At 32.4% G+C, this 26,054-nt stretch overlaps 1 protein-coding gene across 1 annotated transcript in view; it reads left to right on the top strand.

Annotated features, from left to right (window-relative positions):
• The first annotated feature begins 526 nt into the window (after positions 1-526).
• Positions 527-26,054, top strand: part of LOC115880582 (ras-related protein Rap-1) — a 501,592-nt gene continuing 476,064 nt past the window's right edge. The window contains exon 1 of the mRNA XM_030897843.1: positions 527-779. The gene's annotated coding sequence lies outside the window, so the exon portion shown is untranslated. The remainder of the gene's footprint in view (positions 780-26,054) is intronic.

Here is a 26,054-nt window from a genome sequence, read left to right as displayed (position 1 = left end):
GTCAACTTTATATTTTTATACAGCAGAGCTACCATCTGAATCTCCAGCGGGACATTTAAATTCCAGTTAGTCAGCCCGGCGCCGAATATGCCAGCAGGTTTCGCGTCCGTCATTCAAGGCGCGTGTGTCACGGCCTTGAATTTTTACTCCAAACGCGCGTAAAGAAATTTCATTTCAAAAATACTAAAAAATAGAAATTAGAGGAGAACCATTGTAAATCTGTAAAGTTCGCAGCGAATGAGGCTTCCCAAAAAAATCTAATTTAAGCTAATGGTGCGATTGAAAACTTAAAAACTCTTTTTATGTTTCATATTTCAGTGTTTTCTTTCCCTTATTACCACCGGCATCTTCCTAGCTTAAGCCGCACCGCCAACAATCCACCTCGAGCCCTCAACTAGTTCGTTCACGTGTTGCATCTCTCCTATCGCTTATCTATCTATCCCCCGGCGATCCGGAGGGCGCAGCCGCGTCCCGGAACGGAGCCAGCGGGCTCCGGAGCCAGTCTCGATCCTGCCGCCAACCTGTTGGTCCGGGAACAGACAAACAGACCACGGAGCAGACGTCGTCTTTGGCAGAGAGCGACGATTTATGAACGAGAGCGATCGCCTGTTGTTGTCGTCGTCGTCGCTGACACGTCACGTCCTTTTGATCGCTGTTCTTGTTGTCGCCGCTCTAGAAATTCGCGGCTGAGTTAGGAGAGCGTCGGGTAGGGTTGTTGTGTCGCGATTGGAGCTGTTTGATCGTGTTTTGGTTCGGTCGCAGTTGTGGGTTGTATTTCGGTAAGTTTGTTTTCTTAATATGAATTTTTGGGGATTGCATAATTTAGTGAAATAAATTTATATTCAAATTAAAATACAATTAGTAATCTACTATGTATTAAATGTTGTATGAGTTCTTGTTGTCTTTAAGTAAATAATATTAATTTAATACTTTTAGAAGTACTAAGAGGCTTGTAACGTTTAAGAAAAAAAATCATTGGTATCGTTTAAAATGATATTCTTAAGTTTGATAATTATGGTTTTCATGACATAAATATTTTAAAACATGTTTTATATAAATTTTTTTATAGAAAATATACATTTTCATAAAATAATATTTTAGTAGGTATGTTTTATAATATCTTCCCGGTTAAAATTAAGTATTTCTTGAAAAATAAAAGTTTTTGTTAAAGGTGTGTTAGGCAGTGTTGATATAATGATTGGTAATAAAAACTGTAAACAAATATATCAACATCTACATAAATTACACAGAGGTATAGACATTTTTTATCAACATCTAAATTGAATTCGTTTAACATTTTATTGAGACTATTAAATATTATCTGAAAAATAATAGAATATTGTTTTTTGGAGTAAAAATGATACTTTTTGTGACAAGGCTGTATGTTCGACATGGTATTTTGAATGGTATATTATAATATACCATGTATTCACAAGTCATTTTATAACTTACCATTCAACATTATTCACAATTCATATGATATTTTGTATATTACATTTTTTGTTTGTTGTCCAGTGTTCGTTGGTTTAGTTTGGGTTAAAATGGATCTAAGTGCATTTTGTCTTTTGAAATATGTTCGCATACTATATTGTTTTCCTATCCTTCATATTTTTTCCGAAAGGCCTCGTATGTATGGAATTATAAGTTGTATATGAGAAGCAGACTTTCTAGATGCATTTTGTCCATTTTTTGGAATTTTGACAAACAAGGAAAAACTGATGTGCTTTTTGCAAGAAACTTAACTTACATAAAAATATATATACTACATACATATATGTTTCTATAAAAAATATATATACTACATACCTAGGACTTTTTTGAAGAGATTGTTTCTTTTATATTAAGAACTGAAAATCTATTATGTTTTTATATTGGACGTGTACTTAGAGTTTCTGCATAACTTTAATATACATGATACACTTATTTTAATTAAAATTAGTGATCAATAAATTGCTAGAGAATTTAACAGAGAAATAGTACTTTAACGGTAATAGTACTCTAATAAATTGTAATTTCTATACAAACGTATACTAGAAGAGAAATCGAAAAGCCCAAAACCTATAAAAATACGTTTTATTATATTTTGGTACGTACTAATAACAACACGTTAAACATAAATTGGTTTTATTCTTTTTAAACTTGGCGTATATCTCAATTACTCAATTACATCTTTCTTTATTCAATATTACTAATTTACTTTAATGAATAGGTACGTTGCTCGTCAATTTAATTTGTTTGCCAGCTTTTGCAGCTTTTCCTTTGAATTTATTTTGTTTATCAAAGGACTTTGATCTTGAAGAAATTCAAGTTAACAAGTGGCCACATTGATTTTCTATTTTATGTAGAAACCTTTTGCTTCGACTTTAATTCAATCAACAGAAATCAGATGTTTTATATATTAGATATACTACGAAGTTTACAAACACAACGATATTATGATTTGGGTTGCGTAGGTTTAAAAACTATTTCTGCAATCAGAAATATCAATGTCGTATATATTATTTTTTCCTGTAGTTATTTTAAATCAGATATGTAGAATAATAATCCAAGAAGGTAATTTTAGTATCAGCTTATTTATAAATTTGTATGCAACTATGAAATATTCCTAATAAAAATAAACTAATACCGGGTACCCAGTGACGTAGAGGTACAGCTCTCGTCTACCAATCTACAAGTTCTGGATTTGAATGCTGTAGTCGGCATTCCATCAGCTGACTATTTTTAATAAAAAAAAACGTTTGGGTAGCTAGGTCGACTCAGCCTTAAATCAGTTCTTGGTATTTACAATCCTGAGGTAATAATATAGTCTAAGAGCTAGCAACGTTTTCGAGAAAGTATTTTAAGAAAGATTTTTTTGATATATCTTTTACTATGCTCTCTGGAACAACATACGGCCCATCTGGCTGACAATATTCGTTGCGTTCACTACTGCGCATCAGAAGAAGATCCTATATAATTTTTTTATTTAGTCCGTTACGTAAATCGAATAAGTCTTCGTAGCGCAGCACATAGAGTTTCCGACTACGAACCGAGGATTCAGAGTTTGAGACCGGGTCAGGGCAAAAACTTTTATATTTTATTTTCGTTTATATTCTGATAATAAAATATTAAATATTTGTTTTTTTTTGAATCTCCAGAATTATTTAATACTGTCAAGGTCAAATGTAGCGCTAAACTGTATTACTGGTTGCATAACTGCATTACTGCTACATAACCGCAACGTGCATTGAGGAACCTGGCGAATTCGCCAGAAAGTAAAAGAAAATTACAGAATTCTTTAGAACGTTCCAGAAACATTCGCCAGGGGGTATATAAAGGCCCGCGCTTTGGCAGTTGACAGTCTGAAGTTTGAATATACCGCGCTTGGAAATTGAAAATCGGACAATTTGGTGAAGGAATTTTATAAATAGTTAGTTATTGAGTGTATAAAGTAAGATAATAAAATCGTTAAGTATTTTATCGTGAGTTTAAATTAGTGGACCCACGGAATCCGTAACAATACTTTACTATCAGAATATAAACGAAAATAAGTAAAAAAAGGTTTTGCCCTGACCCGGTCTCGAACTTTGACTCCTCGCTTGATAAGCGGAACCTCTACGCGCTGAGCTACGGAGACTCGGCCAGTTTACATTCAATACTAGAATTTAAAGGAGTAATAAAAATATAGGATCTTCTTTCAATGCGCAGTAGGGAACGCAACGTTTACCGGCAGCCAGACGGGCCGCTTGCTGTTCCAGAGAGCATAGTAAACGATATATTAAATAGCCAGCTTTCTTAAAATAATTGTTTTTACGACATTGCTAGGTTTCGTACTAATAGGCGTTAGACGCGTAGTGCTAGTCACACAACAGTACATAAAAAATTAAAAATTTATAATATAATGTATTTATAATGTGAAATACATAATTATATTTTCATAATATATATGTACAGGATACACTTTTCTTTTTAAATTAACAAAATATATAATTTTATTTAAAAGTTGTTAAGAGTTGTTTTAATATTTTGTATACACATAAAAAAGTAGTTTATGCATATTATAATCAAATTTTGACAATAGAAGAAGATTTCTATGTTATTTGTATAAGTCTACATTGTTGCATACCGGTTGGTGAATTGTCGTTGTGAAAACATAGGAAATCCCATGCACATTTTGAACTGTCCAAATATTGGCCCCCCTATTAATTTTACAGTTCAGTCGTAAATAGTTTTTTAAAAAGTCTGCCTATGCTGAATACACATGCCAAGTTTAAATAAGCTTGGACAAGTCGATTATAATAGTCCAAGATCCCAGAGTGATCAGACATAACTTAGGCTCTCAGTAGTACTCTTATGTGCTTTGAATACCGGCGTGTTTGGGGGGTTCGCCCTCTGACACCTTGATATATACCAGGTGAGAAAGGTAACTAAAAATAAGAAATAAATTTTTCCATGGACCATTATCAGACGCGTTAAGCTCCACAAGAGATAAATAAACTTGACTTATTCTTAGATGTCTGATTTTTACATATGTTATAAGACATATTTAATCAGCCAGACAGATTGTAACGTTTGAAATAGTTTAAAAAATTATTGGTGAACATTTGAAAAAAAAGCATGTTCTATTCGGAGTAAAAACGACTTTTTGTACCTCAGTTGTAAGGCCGGATTCGTTAACGCTCGTCCATCAAATCATATCGGGCTGATATTTACGGCTGAATATTTTTTAGAGGATATTTGGTCATCACAATTTGTCTGACTGATTAAATATAACTTTATATGTAATAGCTGTCTTAATAACATATGTAAAAATCAGACATGTAAAAATAAATAGAGTTTATTTATTTCTTGTGGAGCTTTAAAGCGTCTGATAAAACTTCTGGTCAATGGAAATATTTATCTCTTATTTTTAGTTACCTTTCTCACATGGTACCTTCCAAGGTGTCACAGGGCGAACCTCACAAACACGTCGGTATCTGGGATTTTACTCTGGGATTTTACTCTATAAGCTCTCGGATTCTACTCTATAAGCAATTTGAGAAAAAAACCGCATCTATTTTTAAATTAAAACTGAATAGGTAACAATGCAAAACCAGTTAAATGTCAACATACCTTAAGTTGTCAACCTATGGTTTTATCGTTGTCAAATGTAATTTGTTGCGCTGGCGCTGTCTACACTAATATGTTATAATATAGTCTGTCCAACGAGAAGATCCTCGACAGTGATAGATGTGTCTGTCATTTTAATTTCAAAGTAGTTTATTTTATTTTACAAAGAAATAAGTTGGTACAACTGGAACGCATAGCAGGAAATTAATATATTTAAAATTTAACTGCCAAGTGATTACTTCAAAATATTGTGAAAAAAACTGTATAAAACTGAAAAACTGACATCGAGTTATTTTATTTAATAAAAAAACGGTATGTGTTAATACAAAACAAACAAGAACAAAACAGCACATACCAAAAAAATATAAAAAAGAACTATTTCTTACTTTCAAGCTTTATGAAACTTCTTGCATTTATGATTATTTTTACCAATATAACTTATATACAAATACAAATTTGTAATATCCCACAGGAATAAATAAAACAACATAAATAAAACAAACTATTTTATTAATAATAACACTTACCATAAATATTTTATACCTTAAAAGTTGATTAATTAAAATTAAACTTTAATCTTAATTTTTTTAAACCAGTACCTTTTGACATTATTTTTCTGCAGTACTAAAATGCATTATTTACCTATCGTGCAATGTCGATATTTTACAGCTACTCCAGTTTTTAGTATGTGTTTAGTATGGTCCTTCTACCATATTCGAGATGCACTTATCTACGGCGAAATGGTATACGAACTTTATTGATGGTAACTTTATTTGTGTATAAGATTTTCTGACTGGGCAGCAAGTATTAACCATAAACTGTGCTCTGGGTCTACAATTAATTTTCACTCGATTTTTCCTCCACTTGACTTCAAAAGACACAAAACACACGTAATAACACGAATCAAAATGCATCATCTTCCAAAACGCCAAAAAAAAAATAAAAAGTTGACACAAAATTATAACCTATAATTTGGCAAGACTTTGACAAGCGCCAAAAATCTAAAGGCGAGTTCATACGCATCGGTGTCCGTTTGTTGTTCATCGTTCCGTCAAACCAATAAAATTGAAATACGATCTGTCATTTTTGAAATAAACCAATAAAACTGGTTAAAAACAACAAGAGACGACGCATGACGGATTTATATTTAAACCCATCCATAGTTAACTTAAAAATTATTAGAAACTTTTTTTAGTAAAATAAATAGATTGGTATGTGACGTCATCTGCTTTTCTTCTGTCATCGTCTGTCGAAATCTTATCTGAGAAAAAAAAACAGAGTATACCTACGTTTAGCGTCTCCAAAATATATTTTTATGATTTGAATCTGGTTTGAATGGAGTACAAAAGCCTAATGTTTAGAAAGTATGATTTGACATTGACAAAATTATAGGATGACAACTTAAGGTACTTAATAACATACAGAAAAGTCCACAGACTTCGAGACAGGAAAATCAAGTCCATTTAGCGTGTGTCCAAATTTTGAGAAGTTTTCAAAAATGACAGTTTTTTTAGACTGACGTTTAATTTCACCTGACCTCTCGGTGAATGATTTCCTTTTATGGGGGTACATAAAATCTAAAATTTACGGCCATGAAGAAATTCAAAACATGGAGCAGTTAAGGCAGAAAATATTTAATGCCTTTGACACTGTCACCCCTGATATGTTATCCAATGTGAGGAGAGGGGATTTTATGATCGATTGGGTTATTGTTTAATGCAAGAGGGAGGCACTTTTGAACAATTTTTGTAATTTTTTAAATTTCATTATCCTGTATTTTACCGTTTACCCATTACCTACCTTGACGAACATTGGAAAACAAAGGTCTTTTCAGGACCACAAATATTTTGATTGAGAAATTTGTTACTTTTTTGGATTAAAAAAATAAAAGTTGTTAATCTAATACCAATTTAAAAGTGTTTTGTAGTTTTAATACACACTATGATATAAAATCTGTTATTATTATAATGTACATTATTAATACTATTATTCATTCGAAATGGCATGATTAAGGCCCAATTGCACCAATGATTTAAATTTTTGCTTAAAGATAAGTAGAGCTTAGAATGAGCTGTATTGATATTTACTTTAATATTCACCATAAATGAGGGAATTTGACTGATACAATTTTTGAATTTGAATTGTTTTTAATGATACTAACAATTTTAGTTCAATTTTTAATAAAATTTATTTAATATTAATAGAAATCCAAGAGATTTGACCTCTTTTAGCGATTTATAACATTCTCAAATGAATTACAGGTGCCCTTATTTTCTATGAAAATCACATAGCTTTTTTCATAGTCGCTGCAGTTGCTATAGCTATAAAAAACTAATTTTTTAAGGTATGAAAATTGCGACACACGCTAAATGGACTTGATTTTTCCTACGTCTCGAAGTCTGTGGACCTTTCTGTATATGTAAAATGGTTTTGTATTACCTCATTTTAATTTAAAAATAGATGCAGTTTTTCTTCGGCTTTGTCAGAAATTGTTCAAGCTTGGCACGTGTATTCAGCATAATATAAAAGGTCTTTAAAAAATCTATTTACGATTTAGTAAACTATAAAGCACTTTTATTTGATTTTATAGTTACTGATACCAGCACGTTAAGGACCAGTTTATTTTAATTCATTACGTTTCAGTTATTATCTGAATAAATAAAATATATCTTTTAATTCTAATGTAATGCGCTTTGTCGTCAATTAAGTTTGTTTATCTGGAAGAAATTCAAATTAGCGATAAGTTTCGATATTGATTTCTGACTTTAAGTTGAAACTATTAAGCCACGACCTTAAATTGAACTTGAATTAGAGGTTTTATGAGCACGCACACCACGAAGATTACAAACGCGGCGATAATATAATTTTAGATTACGTACCTAATTTAAAATCTATTTTTGTAATCTAGAATATCAACGTTTCTGTGTTGTATATAGAAGGTTATTTTCTGCAATTTTTTTTAAATCAAATATATAATTATTTGATCCAAATTAAATTACAATTTACAATAAGTTACAAAAAATCGGTTAGATAGATCTATTACTAATACTACTAATATGTAAAATAATAACGCAAGAAATTCATTTTAGTATCTGAATGTCATATCTCTCTGTAATATATTTTTTTATTTTTAATGAAACTGGAAGTCCACTTGAAGTTCAATTGAAAGCGCCTTTCAATACCTCTTTCCTAGTTAAAATGTAGAATGTTTAGGATAGGGAATGCAATCCAGCACCAAAATCTCAATCCCGCAAACCCGCGGGATTAAAGCAACCAATAACGTGGATCCGCAAAATTGCGGGACTGTAAATAATAGTCATACATTTGGTCCTAAATGGTACAAAAGGCATTGTACATTTTGCATAGGCCCACAATATATTGATATAGCGTGTATCTTAAACTAGCTGTACAGAAATTTAGACCGAGTATTCAAAAAATATATTTAATATTAAATAAACTTAAATTTTATTATAATTTATTTACTTATTTTGTAAATATAAATATTATTCTGATGTTGATTTTTTTTAACTTGTGTTAGTTATTTGCTTTTAGATACACTCTATTACAATAATTTTTTGGCATATGCAGAATGTACAAAGCTTTTTGTACCATTTAGGACAATACGTATGTTACAGTTGAGGGTTGGAACCTTTGGTGTTACACAGCAAAATAAAAACACTAAATCACCACAATACACCAAAACACTTTTACTTTTACACTGGACGCGCGTTTCGCTAACCATGTCAGCATCATCAGCAGATGATTATAAACTAAATACGTATGACTAAAAATGCATATTTTTCGAAAAAATATCGTATTTTCCTTAAAACAAAAAAATTAAAAAACCGATCAAATTGTTTTTTGTAATTTCAATACAGATTAGTTGTTCTTGGTAAAAATTTCGATTTTTAAAAATTGTAAATTTGCGGTAAAAAAGATTCTTGACCAAATTTTCACACTCTTATAAAACACCTTGTATACGAGAATTCACTAAATATATTTTCGAAAACCACATAGCATCTTAATCACAATAGATGCATCTAAAACTTGGTCCAAACCGCATCCCAAAATCTCTTTTAGTTCAAGAGATATTCAACTTTAAATTTACTCTAAAATTTTGCTTGTCCCGATAATTATGTCCTGCAGTTTATTTGACGAAATTGCTTTTCTTCACTTACGCACATACGCCAGAAAGAGAAAGAAATCTAACAACTAACCTGTTTGTTTCAGTTATTTTTAATGGCAAAGTCGTAAGGGGAATCCCCAGGGTTCCGAGCGTCGACGCATCGGCCCGGAACGAAGCGGTTTGATCTTGATTGAGATCGATTCGGTTACACAGTAGTAATGTGTCGATCCCGCAGATTCCGCACGGTAAATCCCGCAACTTTGATCCCGCGGAATCTCAGAGGGATTCAGCATTTGCGGGATTGCATTCACTAGTTTAGGAAGGGGTTAATCACCGCGACCTTACAGATTTATTGTGTGTTCCCCTTTCTTGAGTTATAACGAGTTATAACTCATCATACAGTCTCAGGGCTTCGACAAAAGTCAGTATCTGAGACGGCTCCACAAAGGCCAGCTCCCCGTCTCCGATGTTAGCCGTATCAAAATTTATGGAACGAACGCTTGTCGTCTCGGCGCACTCAGTAATAAGATGTTCTAGTGTTTCCCCATTTACCCCACAGAATCTGCATTCGCCGTTGTTTCTAAGCTAAAATCTACTGAGGTGTTCGTTGAGGAAACAGTGTCCTATTAGAACCCCCGTGACAATCTGAACTTTTTCGAGTGTCTTAAACCGTTGGAGGATTCCCATTTCAGGTTTCAGGATGGAGTTTTCCAGGTTCTTGAGTTCCGTTTTAAGTTGGTTTTCGCTTTTAAAGCAGATAGGTTCTGGTCCAGTTAGTGGAGTGTTGGCTCTTTTTCTATCTAGATCGTTTGTTTTTTTATTGCCTTCTATCCCTTGGTGAGCGGGTAAACATTCTTTGACCAACTTCGAAATGATGGTTATTGAGTTGATCGCTTTTAGTGCTGCTTGGCTACAGGATAAGACGGCTATTCCAACCACAGGGAGCAGGCAACCTCATTGGAAAAAGCGTAAATTTAAAGAAGCCGTTTTTATAGTAAACAATAATAACATTTTTAGCAATCCTAGTACCGAAATACCTACGATATGGCAACTACTGATAAAACGCTCCAATGCAGGCATTCTATGTGGACAACCTCTCGGTTGATTGCATCCAACTTTTTCACACGTGAACCGCCTGACCTCAATACAAAAGCTCAGTAGTTTTAGGAATTATTTTAGATTACACTTGATAACGGTCAGTGATAACTTTCAAAGCGATTAGTCATACCATTCCAAATCATCCACATGATTGACAAGAAAAATTCTTACTTTACTGTGAGGCCGTAACAGTTAAAAATATATTTAAATAAAATTATTTTTTGATACTGCAAGAACCCTTCACTTCTTATATTCCTCTTCTTATAGTACCATCTTCTAATGAAGGTTGGCAACAATCGCGGCGAAACTCTGTCTATCCTGTGCAGCTCGAAACAGTTCGTGTGAGTTCAGTCCAGTTCAGTCTCGTAAGTTTTTCAACCAAGAGTGCTTGCGTCTCCCAAGTCATCTTCTGCCTTCTACCTTTTCTTCTATAATCAACTTCAGAAGCTTTGCTCTACTATTGCGCATGACATGGCACAGGTATGCTGTTTCGTTTTCTATATTTGTAAGTAATTCCCTTTCCTTGTTAAGCCTCCCAAGAACCTCTTCTTTGCGTACATGTCTAGAGTATTTTCAAGAGTCTGCTGTAGATCCACATTTCAAAAGCTTCCAACCGTCTCATGGTGTTCATTTTAATCGTCCATGTTTCACGGCGTATAAGAGGATTGAGTATATACAACAATGGACAAAACGCACACGTATGTTGATGTTGTATATTGGGTGGTGGAATATTTCTCTTACTAACGAACAATATCTTGGTTTTTACCGTGTTTTATATTATATATATATTATACTCGTATATTGGGTGGTGGAATATTTCTCCTACTAACGACCAATATCTTGGTTTTTGCCGTGTTTATTTTATGGCCCAATGAATCTCCTTCCAGAACTATGTCGTCTAGAAGTTCTTTAAGAGCCTCAGGGTTGTCAGTGATAATCGCAGTGTCGCGTCGTATGCATACCTAAGGTTGTTAATTGCGACTCCATTTATTTTTATGCCAATGCCTTTATCTTGTAGGGCCTTATCGAATATACAGGATGGTCCGAACTGTATTCCGGAAGCTTTGGCAACATGTTCTGCAGATAAAAATAAGTAAAAAAGTTCATATAAATGTATGTCCTAAAATGCTTAGTCTCGGAGATACAGGGTGTAGAAGTTTCACTTTTATTTCGATTTTTTCCAAATAATTTCTGAAGTAAAGTCAATATTTGGATGAAAATTGGTGTCTGAGAGGTTTTTGATATGAGAAAATTGGATTTCGATGTCAATATGACTCCTACTTGTAAAGGGCGCCACCTACGTATTTTTAACTAGTTTGAAGAGTAATAACTTTTTGTCCGTACCTGTATAAAACTAGCTAGTTAAAAAATGTAAATTTACGACGTTTTTCACGTAAAAAAGGTCTCTTAGTAAAAATCGCTACGAGTAATTGTTCTCGAGATATTTGGAATCGAAGTTACCAATTTCGGTCATCATTGACATCAATTAAACATGTTGACTAATTAGTTATTAGACTAAAATCATAAATTTGAAATGTTTTTGTGCCAAAAGTTCAACAGAAACTGTTTTATCATCATTTTTTAGAAGAAAAATTTATGATTAGTTTAAAAAAATAAAAAGTTCCCAAATTTTTTATTTCAGTCAAGTAACTATCTACTCAACATGTTTATTTTTAGTCAATAATAACATGTATTGACTACTTCAATTGTAAATATCTTGAAAACGGTTGCTCGTAGCGATTTATACCAAGGGACATTTTTACGTAGAAAATCACGAAAATGTATATTTTTTCACTCAGTAATTTTATACAGGTACGGACAAAAAGTTATTACTCTTCAAAACAGTTAAAACACATGTAGGTGGTGCCCCCCTACAAATAGGAGTCCTAATGACATCAAAATCAAATTTCTCATGTCAAAAAACTCCCAGACACCAATTTTCATCCAAATATTGATGTTACTTCAGAAATTATTTGTAAAAAATCGAAATAAAAATGAAACTGCTACACCCTGTATCTCCAAAACTAAGCATTTTAGGACATACATTTATATGAACTTTTTTACTTATTTTTATCAGTAAAATATGCTGCCGAAGTTTCCGGAATACAGTTCGGACCACCCTGTATAGCCCGAGTATAATATGACATGTGTAATATAATATTTAAACAGTAATTAAACAGTAAGGGAGACAGTACACATCCCTGACAAACGCCACGTTGTACTGGTATTTCGTCTGTTTCATATTTTATATTTAAAATATAGTAATATGTATTTTATAGGTATTGGTAATGACACGTTAAAAACAACTTATTTTTATTCTTTTTATGTTTAACGTATATCTTAATTACACAATTAAATTCTTCGTCGTTCACTTTTATCAATTTACTCTGTTAAATACGTTGCTCTTAGTCCTCAATTAAATTTGTTTGCCTGCTTTTACAGCTTTTCCCTAGAATTTATTTTGTTTATCAAAGTACTTTGATCTCTCGAAGGAATTCAAATTAACAAGTGCCCATATTGATTTTCGACTTTAAGTAGAAACCCCTTTACGCTGCTATCTTAAATTGAACCTATATCAAATGTTTTAGAGAGTAGGTACACTACGAAGTTTACAAACACTGCGATAATATAATTTCGGGTTACGTGGGTATAAAAGCTATTTCTGGACTTTGAAATATCAAGGTTTCTGTGTTGTATATAGATGTTCTTTTTTGGAGTTTTAAAAAACAAGTATTATACTTAATATTTAAGAACCTAAATAATAATTAAACTAAGAAATAAAAAAAGATACTCTAATATCATGATCATCATCATCATTTTCAGCTTATTCAACAATTTCTAATTATGGTGTAGCCTCCCTCACATATTCAGATTCTCTCTTTGTAGTTGGGCCCGTTGTTGTCTATTGTTGGCTATGCGGTGCCATGTTATACCTGCTAATTTCCTAATATCATGGTCGCATCTCAGGTTAGGTCTTCCTTTTAAGTCTTTTAATTCCTCGTGTATAGAAAAAACTGTAAAGAAAACTAATTAATAACAATAAACAAAAAAATATAGATATTGATATTATATGATATTATATGAAGAAAACAGAGTTGTTTATTACTGAAAACTAGTGACTATATTCATTCATGATGTATTCTGATGGTAAATAGCATTGTACAATTTTAGTAATTATTACAGTGGTTATATGTCAAGTAAAGCCATGTTAGAAATAATATTAAATATATTCAATGAAAAGACTATAAAAAAATACCATACATGTAAAGTTATAGAAAATGTATAAAAGGTAGCATTACCTTAATTAATTTGATATATTTTATATGATGTTAAATCGAAGATGTTGCAACCCGTAGATTCTAGAATCTATGTTTGGTTATCCATCTTATAAAATAGTGCAATAATAATATCTATGAAAGTAATACTATTACAAGACGTAATGTAATGAAACCTAAGATCTAAATCATATTTTAAATACTAAATCGACATGAATGTTCTTAACTATATATCTAACCACTAAACATAGTCTGTACGATATTATTTAAGAGATGTACGTTATTATGTTAAGACTGAAAATGTTTTAAATGTAAAATGTAAAACTAGAACTTAAATCTACACTTAGCTGTTCTTTATGTAATCATGCTTCAAACAGTAACAGCGTGAGGTGGGCTCGCACCTCTGTACTGTCTCTCGACTATCCTGTTGGCCAATACAACAAAAGAGGCAAGAATGAGGACACCATGAATCAATACAGCCGTAACTACTGACTAGGCATAGAAATGGAAACGAAGCAGCATGGGGCTTACGCTACATCCATACTGTGGCAATATGGGGACACTACCCGTACCTTGGATACTGTCCGTACCTTGGACATCTAACCATAAGATAATGTCCGTAACTTGGACATCCGTCCATAAGACCCTAAAAATACGAAACTCTTGTTTAAAATCAAACAAGGTCTAATAAACAAAATAAGCCTACCTCGAAATACTTCCGAGGGCTCTATAATAAACAAAGACAATTGTCCTTTCTTCCAATACACATTCTGGAGGACAAAAGCAAAGGAACGCCAACGTGCCAGCAAAATACAAATACAAGTTAAGTTGGGACATCCAAAACTCTAGTAATACTCAATAATAATATCGAATCTAAAAAAGATAATAACTCACCTTTACCTGTAGCTTCGAAATACCAGCTGATTCAAATTATACAGCAAGATTTAAATAATTGCAATTTCTCTAAGCAGGGCTCTGAAGGTGACCGCAGAGCGGCCAAAGCAAAAGTGAATCCACAGCGCAGAGAGCGAAACCTTGAAGCGATGTTGACAACGCCTTCACAGAGCAGTAAAACAATAACAGGTTTGTGGACCAGAGAACGTAAAAATTACGCCAAGCGTGCCAAATAAATTATCAGGCCTGAACGATACGGAATCCGGTGACGGTACGCCAGATATCATATATCATATATGAAAGACATGTAACGAACTAAAAACGTTACACATGGGTACCATGCTGTAATTTTTGTGGTTCATCTTTTGTCTGTGTTTCTTGCCAGGTGTCCTGCCCATTGCCACTTGAGGAATTTTACCCTGTGAATGACATCTATTACCTGGGTATTTTACCGTATCCACTCTATTCTTCTACGGTCCCTTTTGGTTATTTTTAGCATATTTCGTTCCATTGAGCGTTGTGCGACCTGCAGTTTCCTTATAATGTCCGTTCCTAATGTTCTCTTATAACGTCCAAAAATAATGTATATTCTATATTTTATTGAGCATTAAATAGAAAATGATGATATAAATAGGGCGAGTCTGTGAGTGCAAAGTAGTAGGGTGAGTATAAGTGCAAATACAATAGTGGTAGTGTATTTCGACCCCAGAAACACGTCTATAAGGTTTTTTTTCGCGAAAAAAAATGCTGACAATTTGAAATTGAAAATATAATAACTCGGTTATTTTGGAATTATTTGAAAAGCGGTAAAGAGAAAATATGCTGTGTCGTTATCGCAGAGCACACAATCATCCTGGAGTGTAAAAGGTGGACCTATGAAAGAAATAAATTAATGGAGAGTCTAAATACAGAGAAACTAACTTACACTAACTTGGTTCCAACGATGCTTAAGTCAAATGAAAACTGGAAAGCAGTCCGGGAATATATGGAGGCGCTGATATCTGCAAAGGAAAACGAAGCCAAAAGGTTTGAAAAGTAAAAAAAATAGAAGGATAATTTGAGTGTCTTACCATACTGCTCTAAAATTAATTTCTTACAAACTATTATCTATACTAACATATAAAATCCTTCAGTGACTGACATACTAATTAATCACGATCTTGCTCAAACCATTCAACGTAAGAAGCTCAATTTTGGTATACAGGTTGATTCTAGGGTGTAGAGGTTCGATAGGAAGGGATTTTTCGAAATTCCAGTTCCAAGAGGGTGAAACCACCCCTCAAATATTACAATATTTTTTATTTAAAAAACGGCCAAGTTTCCGAAAAAACGCTTAAACACGTATATTTTATTTTGTTTTTTTACATATTTTAACATTTTTTAAAAATGTATACAGGGTGTTTCGAAAAATCTGGTCATTTATTAATCACGATCCTGCTTAAACGCTTGACGTAAAAAGCTGATTTTTGGAAAACAGATTGACTTTAGGGTGTAGAGGTTCGATAACAAGTGATTTTTCGAAACTCGAATTCTAAGAGGGTGAAACTATCCCTCAAATATTAAAATATTTTTTATTTAAAAACCGGTGAGTTTTTGGAGTTTCGGAAAAACTCTTAAACACGTATGTTTTATTTTGTTGTTTTACGTATTTTAAGATTTTTTATAAATTTATACAGGATGTTTCTTAAAATATGACCATTGAGTAATCACGATTCTGCTTAAACTGCTTGACGTTTAAAGCTGATTTTTGGCAAACGGATTGACTGTGGGGTGTAGAGGTTCGATAAAGAGGGGTTTCTCAAATATCAAATTCCAAGAGGGTGAAAACGCCCCTCAAATATTACAATATCTGTTATTTAAAAAACGGTTAGTCTTTCGGGAAAACCGCTTGGACAAGCATAATTTATTTGTTTTTCTTACATATTTTGAAATTTTTTAAAAAATCATACAGGGTGTTCCAAAAAGTTGGGTAATTTCTTAACCACGATTCTGCTTAAACTGCTTGACGTAAAAATTTTTGGCAAAAGGATTTTTCGAAAGTCAAATTTCAACGAGATGAAACTACCCCTCAAATATTACCAAGTTATATAATAATATCGCCATATTGTTTTTTCTCATGCTGACATAAATGTGAGAAAATTTTATCCAGTTTGTATGTTAATGGAAATTCTTGCTTTGCTTTATAATCACCATTACAAATGATTAATTCGACGCGTACGAAGTTGCTGGTACACGTTTTTTCGCGTAAAACATATTGATAATTTTTTTAAAAGAAATTTTGAAATTTTTTTAATGTTAATTTAAAAAACATAATATCTTGATAATATGGCAACATAGGTAGTGGATTAAATTTACAAGTAGGAAAATCCAAAAAAGAGTGTGTTTTTCAAAATTTAAGCAACATATACCGGTTGCGTCTCAAAACTGGCTCACCCCTATAACTTTTTTATTTTTTCAGTTAAAAAAACGAGATTTGGTATGTTAGTATATGACATAAATTAGGATGGATTGATGTATTCAATTGTTTTAGGTCACTTCCTGTTTTACCGGAAATGACTGCAACTTTTAATTTTTAAATGACACCTTTTTTACTTTATTCGATAGAAAATAACAGTCTGAATAGAATGTCATATCATATATCAACTTTTGACATTTTCGCATATGGTTTATTTAAAATTATAACTTGCGGTTTGAAACGAAAATTTAACACGAAGTACCAAGTGTATGGTATCAAATTATTCGTAAAAAAATGCTTTTTCCGAATCTGCTAATGAGCCACCCTCATTCCATTTGAAAAAATTGAGATATGATTAAAAATACGATGATTAAAAATACGATTTGAGCATTTTCTAACTGGCCAGGATAAGACACTAAAAACATTAGACGATCAAATCTATTTTTCCAAGGCACCTTGATTAAAAATTAGTGTTTTTGACATAGCCATGACACTCTACATTCAATTTGAAAATACAAATTTTTAATAAGCGAGAATGTCAAAAATTGACATATGATATGTCATTCTATTCAGAATGTCATTTTCTATCGAATAAAGTATAAAAATACCGAGGGTGCCATTTAAAAATCAAAAGTGGTAATCATTTCTGGGAAAACAGGAAGTGATAAAAAACAATTGAATACGTCAACCAATCCTAATTTATGTCATATACTAACATACCAAATTTCGTTTTTTTTTATCTGAAAAAAAAAAGTTATAGGGGTGAGCCACTTTAGAGACGCACCCGGTATATAATTTTTAAATTTTCAAAGTTATTTGAAAAATGTTAAAGAAAAAATATGTTTCTTTTTTCTGTATAACAAATTTTCTTTTTATATGATTCGCAGCGAAGGTTAGGTGGGTATCAATTTTATCAAATTTCGACGCGAAACGCGCCGCCAACTTGATTGCGGAGTTAACTTAAACGATTACTTGCCGATGACCCGAAAACTAATTACTTAATTGCTTCTGGATCGGTTCTAATTTTGTCAATTAAATTTTTTCACTAGACGACATTGCAATCTGTTAATTAATTCGTATAGAATTAAGCTAAAATAATATTGTTTTATCAATTAGAAGGTTTTAGATTGTTATTTCTTTCTATATTTCGAGAGAAAAATATTCAGAGAAGTAGTATATTATGCAGGGTCGCTGATATGTATGGGAACGATTATTAGGTAAAATATACAAGGTACTGCAAAAGATTAAATACAAAAGTTATAGGGGTTTTAAATGTCTAGTAGCTAGTAATAAATTTATGTATACAGGATCGGCCATCAAATTGTGGCACATTAAAATTTATTTTTTTAAATTCAACCCTCTATATATTATTGAATATTTCAATTTTTCCTTCAATTTTAAGCAATAATCGTAATACACATAATGTACTTAAATTCAACCATTTCCCAAATATAAAGTTTTGAGAAAATTTTGTTATTTTCCAGACTTCAGATAATATTATTTTATACATCTACTAGCGTGTACCAGCGACTTCGTTCGCGTCAAATTAATTATTTGTAATGGTGATGATAAAGCAAAGCAAGAATTTCCATTAACATACAAACTGGATAAAATTTTCTCACATTTATGTCAGCATGAGAAAAAACAATATGGCGATATTATTTTATAACTTGGTAATATTTGAGGGGTAGTTTCATCTCGTTAGAATTTGACTTTCGAAAAATCCGTTTGCCAGCTTTTTATGTCAAGCAGTTTAAGCAGAATCGTGGTTAAGAAATTACCCAACTTTTTGGAACACCCTGTATGATTTTTTACAACATTTCAAAATATGTAAAAAAAATAAATAAATTGTGCTTGTCCAAGCGTTTTCCCGAAAGACCGTTTTTTAAATAATGAATATTGTAATATTTGAGGGGCGTTTTCTCCTTCTTGGAATTTGAGATTCGAGAAACCCCTCCTTATCGACCCTCTACACCCCACAGTCAATCCGTTTACCAAAAATCAGCTTTAAACGTCAAGCAATTTAAGCAGAATCGTGATTACTCAATGGTCATATTTTATGAAACACCCTGCATAAATTTATAAAAAATCTTAAAATATATAAAACAACAAAATAAAATATACGTGTTTAAGAGTTTTTCCGAAAAACTCACCGGTTTTTAAATAAAAACTATTTTAATATTTGAGGGATAGTTTCACCCCCTTAGAATTCGAGTTTTGAAAAATCCCTTCTTATAGAACCTCTACACCCTAAAGTCAATCTGCTTTCCAAAAATCAGCTTTTTACATCAAGCGCTTTAAGCAGGATCGTGATTAATCAGTGACCAGCTTTTTCGAAACACCCTGTATACATTTTTAAAAAATCTTAAAATATGTAAAAAAACAAAATAAAATTTACGTGTTTAAGCGTTTTTTCGGAAACTTGACCGTTTTTTAAATAAAAAATATTGTAATATTTGAGGGGTGGTTTCACCCTCTTGGAACTGGAATTTCGAAAAATCCCTTCTTATCGAACCTCTACACCCTAGAATCAACCTGTATGCCAAAATTGAGCTTCTTACGTTGAGTGGTTTGAGCAGGATCGTGATTAATCAGTATGTCAGTCACTTAAGGATTTTATACCGGGTGCGTCTCAAAAGTGGCTCACCCCCTATAACTTTTTTATTTTTTCAGACAAAACAATGAGATTTGGTATGTTAGTATATGACATAAATTGGGATTGATTGACGTATTCAATTGTTTTCGGTCACTTCCGGTTTCACCGGAAATGACTACAACTTTTGATTTTTAAATGGTACCCTCGGTATTTTTTTACTTTATTCGATAGAAAATGACATTCTCAATCGAATGACATATCATATGTCAATTTTTGACATAGTCACTCAAAAACAAATTCTATTTTAAATTTCAATCTAGAGTGCCATGGCTGTGTTAAAAACACTAATTTTTAATCAAGGAGCCTTGGAAAAATAGATTTGATCGTCTAATGTTTTTAGTGTCTTGTCCTAGCCGGTTAAAAGATGCCCAAATCGTATTTTTAATCATATCTCAATATTTTCAAATGGAACTAGGGTGGCTCATTAGCATATTTGGAAAAAGCATTTTTTTACGATTTTTTTACGAATTTGATACCACACACTTGGTATTTTGAGTCAAATTGTCGTTATGAACCGCATGTTACAATTTCAAATAAACCATATACCAAAATGTCAAAAGTTGACATATGATATGTCATTGGATTCAGAGTGTTATTTTCTATCGAATAAAGTGAAAAAATGCTGAGGGTTCCATTTAATAATAAAAAGTTGTAGTCATTTCCGGTGACACAGGAAGTGACCGAAAAGAATTGAATACGTCAATCAATTCCAATTTATGTCATATACTAACATACCAAATATCCTTGTTTTATCTGAAAAAATAAAAAAGTTATAGGGGGTGAGCCACTTTTGAGACGCACCCGGTATATTAGTATAGATAAATCCTAAATTGAAAACTAATGTCAAATATTAATAAGTATCACAGTTTCCGCACAGTTCCGCGGAATCGTTAAGTGACACCATACACATCGAAATTAATTAAATCGAAGTGATATTTTTAAAAGTGAATAACTCGGAAATAATTGGTTTGAGGTAACTTGTGTGTATTCCGATTTCTGCTTAGAATTGAAGTAGTATAACTATTTCAAAAAAATAAACTTTGATGTGCCACGACTTTAAGACCGACCCTGTATACTTAAATTTATTACTCGCTAATAGACATTTAAAAACTCTATAACTTTTATATAACATAGTATTTAGATAATAACATAATGTCAGTCCAACAAGTAAGAAAATATTTGGATAGACGATAACCAAACAATGACAGAAAATACAATTTAAGCTTGATTTTCTTGCATCCGTTGTCCGACGATACGATGATACGATATTAATTTTATTGGTTCAATTTAAAGGCTTCGATTGGTTTGACAAGGTTTGACAATCGTTTCTAACCAATCGAAGTCTTTAAACTCAACCAATAAAACTAATATTGTATCATCGCATCGTCGGATAACGGATGCATGAAAGTCAAGCTTTATCTGTATATTAAAATGACAGACACACCTTTTACATTCTACATGATAGACACACCTGTCACTGTCATGTATGTTCTCGTCGGACCCTACTATATCCAAGATTGTGCTATATTATTTTTAAACAGATATTCATTTTATTCGTTCCAAAAATTGAACATAAAAATATATCCTTACTCAATGAACTATTGGGAGAATTAAAGTAGCTCTGAAAATAGCCGTTATAAGGAGAAATCAAATAAGATCTACCTACTACTAAGTTGTTTTTCCTTGCAAAAACAACATAATAGGTATTTACACTGACTTGAACTTTGATTATTCAATTAAAGAGCAGGACAGAGAAAAACATGTAAATATTTACTGAGAAAAACTTGGGTCCAATCGTTAAATCGTATAAAAGACGAAAGAAAATTGCAAAAATATAGTTATAAGTAAACAAGTCCTGAATTTGAGATACGGTAGCATATGAATAAGATCAAATTTATCAAAGAAGCATTTTTCTTTAATTCTATGCTATAGCGTCATAGATAAAGATTTTTTTTAATAATTGAATTAGTAGGTTCTCCCATTAATCTTCTAATATGTAATTGAAGTCATTCTGGTATTTTACAGAATTTTTAGTATTTTTTTACTATGTTCTAGTAGACCGATTTTGATGATCTTTTAAGTAATTCGTAGCTAAGTTATTTGACTTTGTAGTATCTCTTTCTAAATTCAAAATGAAAGTTCCCATCTGTCAAATATACGAGAGAACACAAAATGTTATTTTGGTGAATGTTTGGAACACCCTGTGGAATCTGTTAAAAACGTAAGGAATTTGAAAATAATTTTATCATCTATAAGTCTGGTCGAGGTAGGAAGTCCCGTGCGTTTTATGAGGGGACCTTTTTTATTTCTGATAGTAATATTTAACATGGTTTTAATTAATTTAAAAATGGGAGTCTCTTAAAAAAACTGTCGTTCGACCGCCATCTTGAATTTCAGGATGAAAAGAAAAAAATGACTTACCTGCTTAACAAATATATTCTTTTGGGCTTGTAGGTTTAAATTAAAGACTTAAAAATATTTAAGATATATATTTGTGATATTAGATTAACATAGAGAGTGATTAAAATAATAATAAAAATGTTCTGAAAATTGGTCACTAGAACCAAGCTGCTGTATTGTCTGAAAATAAATTGCATTATTTGAGTGAAGCAAACGTTTCATTACGATGACCTTTCCCAAACCAAAAAACCCTTCTACAGAATCACAGCCGGTAAATGTATAAACACCAACAGCAGCCGAGGCTTTATCTAAATCTGAACATAGAGATCGACAATTAAAAAACTCTGAACCACTCGTTTTTTTTGTACATTCATGCAGTCTCCATTTATTTTCCGGTTTTGAAAGAAAAGAACGCCATGATTTACCTGTAGGCATTTTCTGGTCAGTCACAGGATATATATTTAGAACAAATCCGTACGATTGCATTCGGTGTATCTGCTCTTGGTGCTTCACGCTGTCCATAGCTGGAAAATACGATCGTTCATTACAATGTATTTTCGAACTAGACAAAACCCTTTTCCAGCCGCAAAATCAGATGATATGTAAATAATCGACCTTCGCCCCCCTCCCCTCTCGCTACTTTAACCCACCCCTTCCTACCCCCTCCCACCACCGTCTCTCTTACCAATACTTACCCATATAATATGTGTACCTAGAGCAAAAAAAAAGTAAAGTGTTTTAAATTTAATAAATAGTCACAATAAATCCAAACATATCAATAATTGTATGCTTACAAATATGCTTAAAATATTTATTATGGTTATTATTATTATATTTTAGCTTCATAAAGCTAAAAAAATAAAGCTACCTAAAGAAGCCTAGCGAAAACATTAAAAAAAATATATTTTTTTTAATTTTTAGGTGTTTTTTGGTATAAATCAATATGGTGGCCAAACGACGCCATTTTGGTAGAGACTCCCATTTTAAATTTGATCTTAAACACCTAATGAACTAATCAGAATAATAAAAAAAAGGTCCCCTATTAAAAACGCACGGGATGTGACATGTCGACCGGACTACTAGGTGCATCTTTTATTGATAGTTTACTTTTTGGTTCATCCCAATAGCTTTATTTTTTTGTGGTGATGTTCGCTTTTGAAGAATATGCCAACATTTTTTCGTAATTTTTACATAAAAACCATTCCTTTGCTTTTGGTTTCAGTCAACAGACCTATGAAATAGTGTTTATGATTTATGTAATGTCACTGTTATTGAAAAATCTTATTATTATTGTCTGTTGGCTATTGGGCAGTTACTCTAGCAGATATGATTTTAAGTCCAGAAGTTTTATCCGCTATAGTTGCTTAATTATTGAAGATGATAGAGATCAAAATTATGTCGCTAACAGATTTAGTACAGTGCAGTTGCTTCCTCGAGACAAGTGTATATGCTAGATGTCCAGGAATCTTCGCACGAGAACTTCGAATAAAGACGATCGATTTATTGTAAGTTTATCGCTAAGAAACCGCCGCTTGTCAGCTTTTCAAATTTATAATGAATTGCAACTAAGGAAAGTTCCTGTAAGTGAACGGACTGTAAGAAGACGATTAAACGAAGCAAATCTTATGTCAAGAAGGCCTGCATATTCCACAGGGTGTTTCAAACTTTCACCAAATTATCAACGTTTTGTTTTCCCTCGTATAATTGACAGATGGAAACTTTCGATTTTAATTTAGAAAGAGATACTAAAAAGTCAATTAATTTAGCTATACATTACTTAAAAAATAATCAGAATCGGCCACCTAGAACAAAATATATTAAACTTTAAAATACCAGAAACAAAAAACTTTAAAATACTTGAAATTTGTGCCGGTTTTTCGTGCCGGTGAGTGTATTTACACTGACTTCAACTTTGATTATTCGATTATATAGCAGGACAGGGGAAAACATGTAAATATTTACATTTGGCCTTTGTAGACTACCAAAAAGCCTTTGACAGTATCGAAACCTGGTCATTTCTAGCTGCAATGGAGGACGCGAGAATCGATTCCAGATATTATTCCATTATTAAAAATATCTATGATAGTGCAACCTTCCAAGTTAAATTAGATGATGACCTCAAAACAGAAAAAATACCACTCGGCAAGGGAGCGAGACAAGGAGATACCATCTCTCCCAAGTTATTTACACTGGCACTGGAAAATGTCTTTAAGAAATTAGAATGGGAAAATAAAGGTCTAAACATTATTGTCTTGCTGAGCACCGACATTCAAGAACTGAACACCATGCTAAAGGAGCTAAATGACCAATCCCAGAAAATTGGCCTTAAAATGAACTTGAAATGAACATTGAAAAAATGGACATTACCATAGACAACGTTGTTATTGAAAACGTAGACCATTATACAGGGTGGTCCGAACTGTATTCCGGAAACTTCGGCAGCATATTTTACTGATTAAAATAAGTAAAAAAGTTCATATAAACGTATGTCCTAAAATGCTTAGTTTCGGAGATACAGGGTGTAGAAGTTTCATTTTTATTTCGATTTTTTACAAATAATTTCTGAAGTAACGTCAATATTTGGATGAAAATTGCTGTCCGGGAGTTTTTTGACATGAGAAATTTGATTTTGATGTCAATATGACACCTGTTTGTAGACGGCGCCACCTACATGTGTTTTAACTGTTTTGAAGACTAATAACTTTTTGTCCGTACCTGTATAAAACTGCTGAAAGAAAAAATATACATTTCCGTGATTTTCTACGTAAAAAAATGTCTCTTGGTAAAAATCGCTACGAGCAACCGTACTCAAGATATTTGCAATGGAAATAGTCAATACATGTCATTATTGACTAAAAATAAACATGTTTAGTAGATAGTTATTTGACTGAAATGAGAAATTTGGAAAATTTTTATTTTTTTAAACTAATCACAAATTTTTCTTCGAAAAAATGATGATAAAACAGTTTTTGTTGAACTTTTGGCTCAAAAACATATCAAATTTATGATTTTAGTCTAAATAACTAATTAGTCAACATGTTTAATTTATGTCAATGATGACAGGTGGTGGTAATTTCGATTCCAAATATCTCGAGAACATTACTCGTAGCGATTTTTACCAAGAGACCTTTTTTACGTAAAAAACGTCGTAAATGTATATTTTTTAACTAGCTAGTTTTATACAGGTACGGACGAAAAGTTATTACTTTCAAACCAGTTAAAAAATACGTAGGTGGCGCCCTCTACAAGTAAGAGCCATATTATCATCAAAATCAAATTTCTCATGTCAAAAACCTCCCAGACACCAATTTTCTTCCAAATATTGACCTCACTTCAGAAATTATTTGGAAAAAATCGAAATAAAAATGAAACTTCTACACCCTGTCTCTCCGAAACTAAGAATTTTAGGACATGTTGCCGAAGTTTCCGGAATACAGTTCGGACCACCCTGTATATATATTTAGGTCACAAAATCAAGCTGGATAAAGAGAACCAAAATACGGAGCTCAAACGCAGGATCCATTTGGCATGGATAGGATTTGGAAATATGAGCGATATTTTCAAGGATAGAAAGGTGCCCATCAACCTAAAGAAAAAAGCTTACGATAGCTGCATTCTACCTGTGCCCAGCACAATCCCAGCAGCAATCTCCAGCAGTCCTGTGCTTAGAGACTATGGCAATTACCCGAAAAAACACCAGAACAACTACGAGCAGCACAAAGAGCCAAGAAAAGAATCATGCTAGGGGTCACCTGTAAAATCGTTATTTTTGGGGCTTACTCAACCGGGTCTCACAATGCAAATTCACCTCAAATATCCATTTAGTTGGTCATTGGCAAGCACTCTCTCATTGCACATGAAAATAACAAAACAAACATTTACTGATCTGGATAAAATTGATAGTTAAATAGTAAGACTCACCCGGGGGTACTCTGCCCCCTAGCCACTGACATCACTGACATTCTATTCAATATATCCCATTCCATATCTTCCATCTAATTCAAATATTATTCGGATCTATTGGTTAATAATCTTCAACAACTAGCTAGTGTCACCTGAAGT

This window comes from Sitophilus oryzae, unplaced genomic scaffold (genome assembly GCF_002938485.1).
Source record: "Sitophilus oryzae breed Bouriz unplaced genomic scaffold, Soryzae_2.0 scaffold_1639_pilon_pilon, whole genome shotgun sequence".
Lineage (NCBI taxonomy): Eukaryota > Metazoa > Arthropoda > Insecta > Coleoptera > Curculionidae > Sitophilus > Sitophilus oryzae.
The sequence above is the reverse complement of the archived record's forward strand: the minus strand, read 5'-3'. Positions and strand labels throughout refer to the sequence as shown.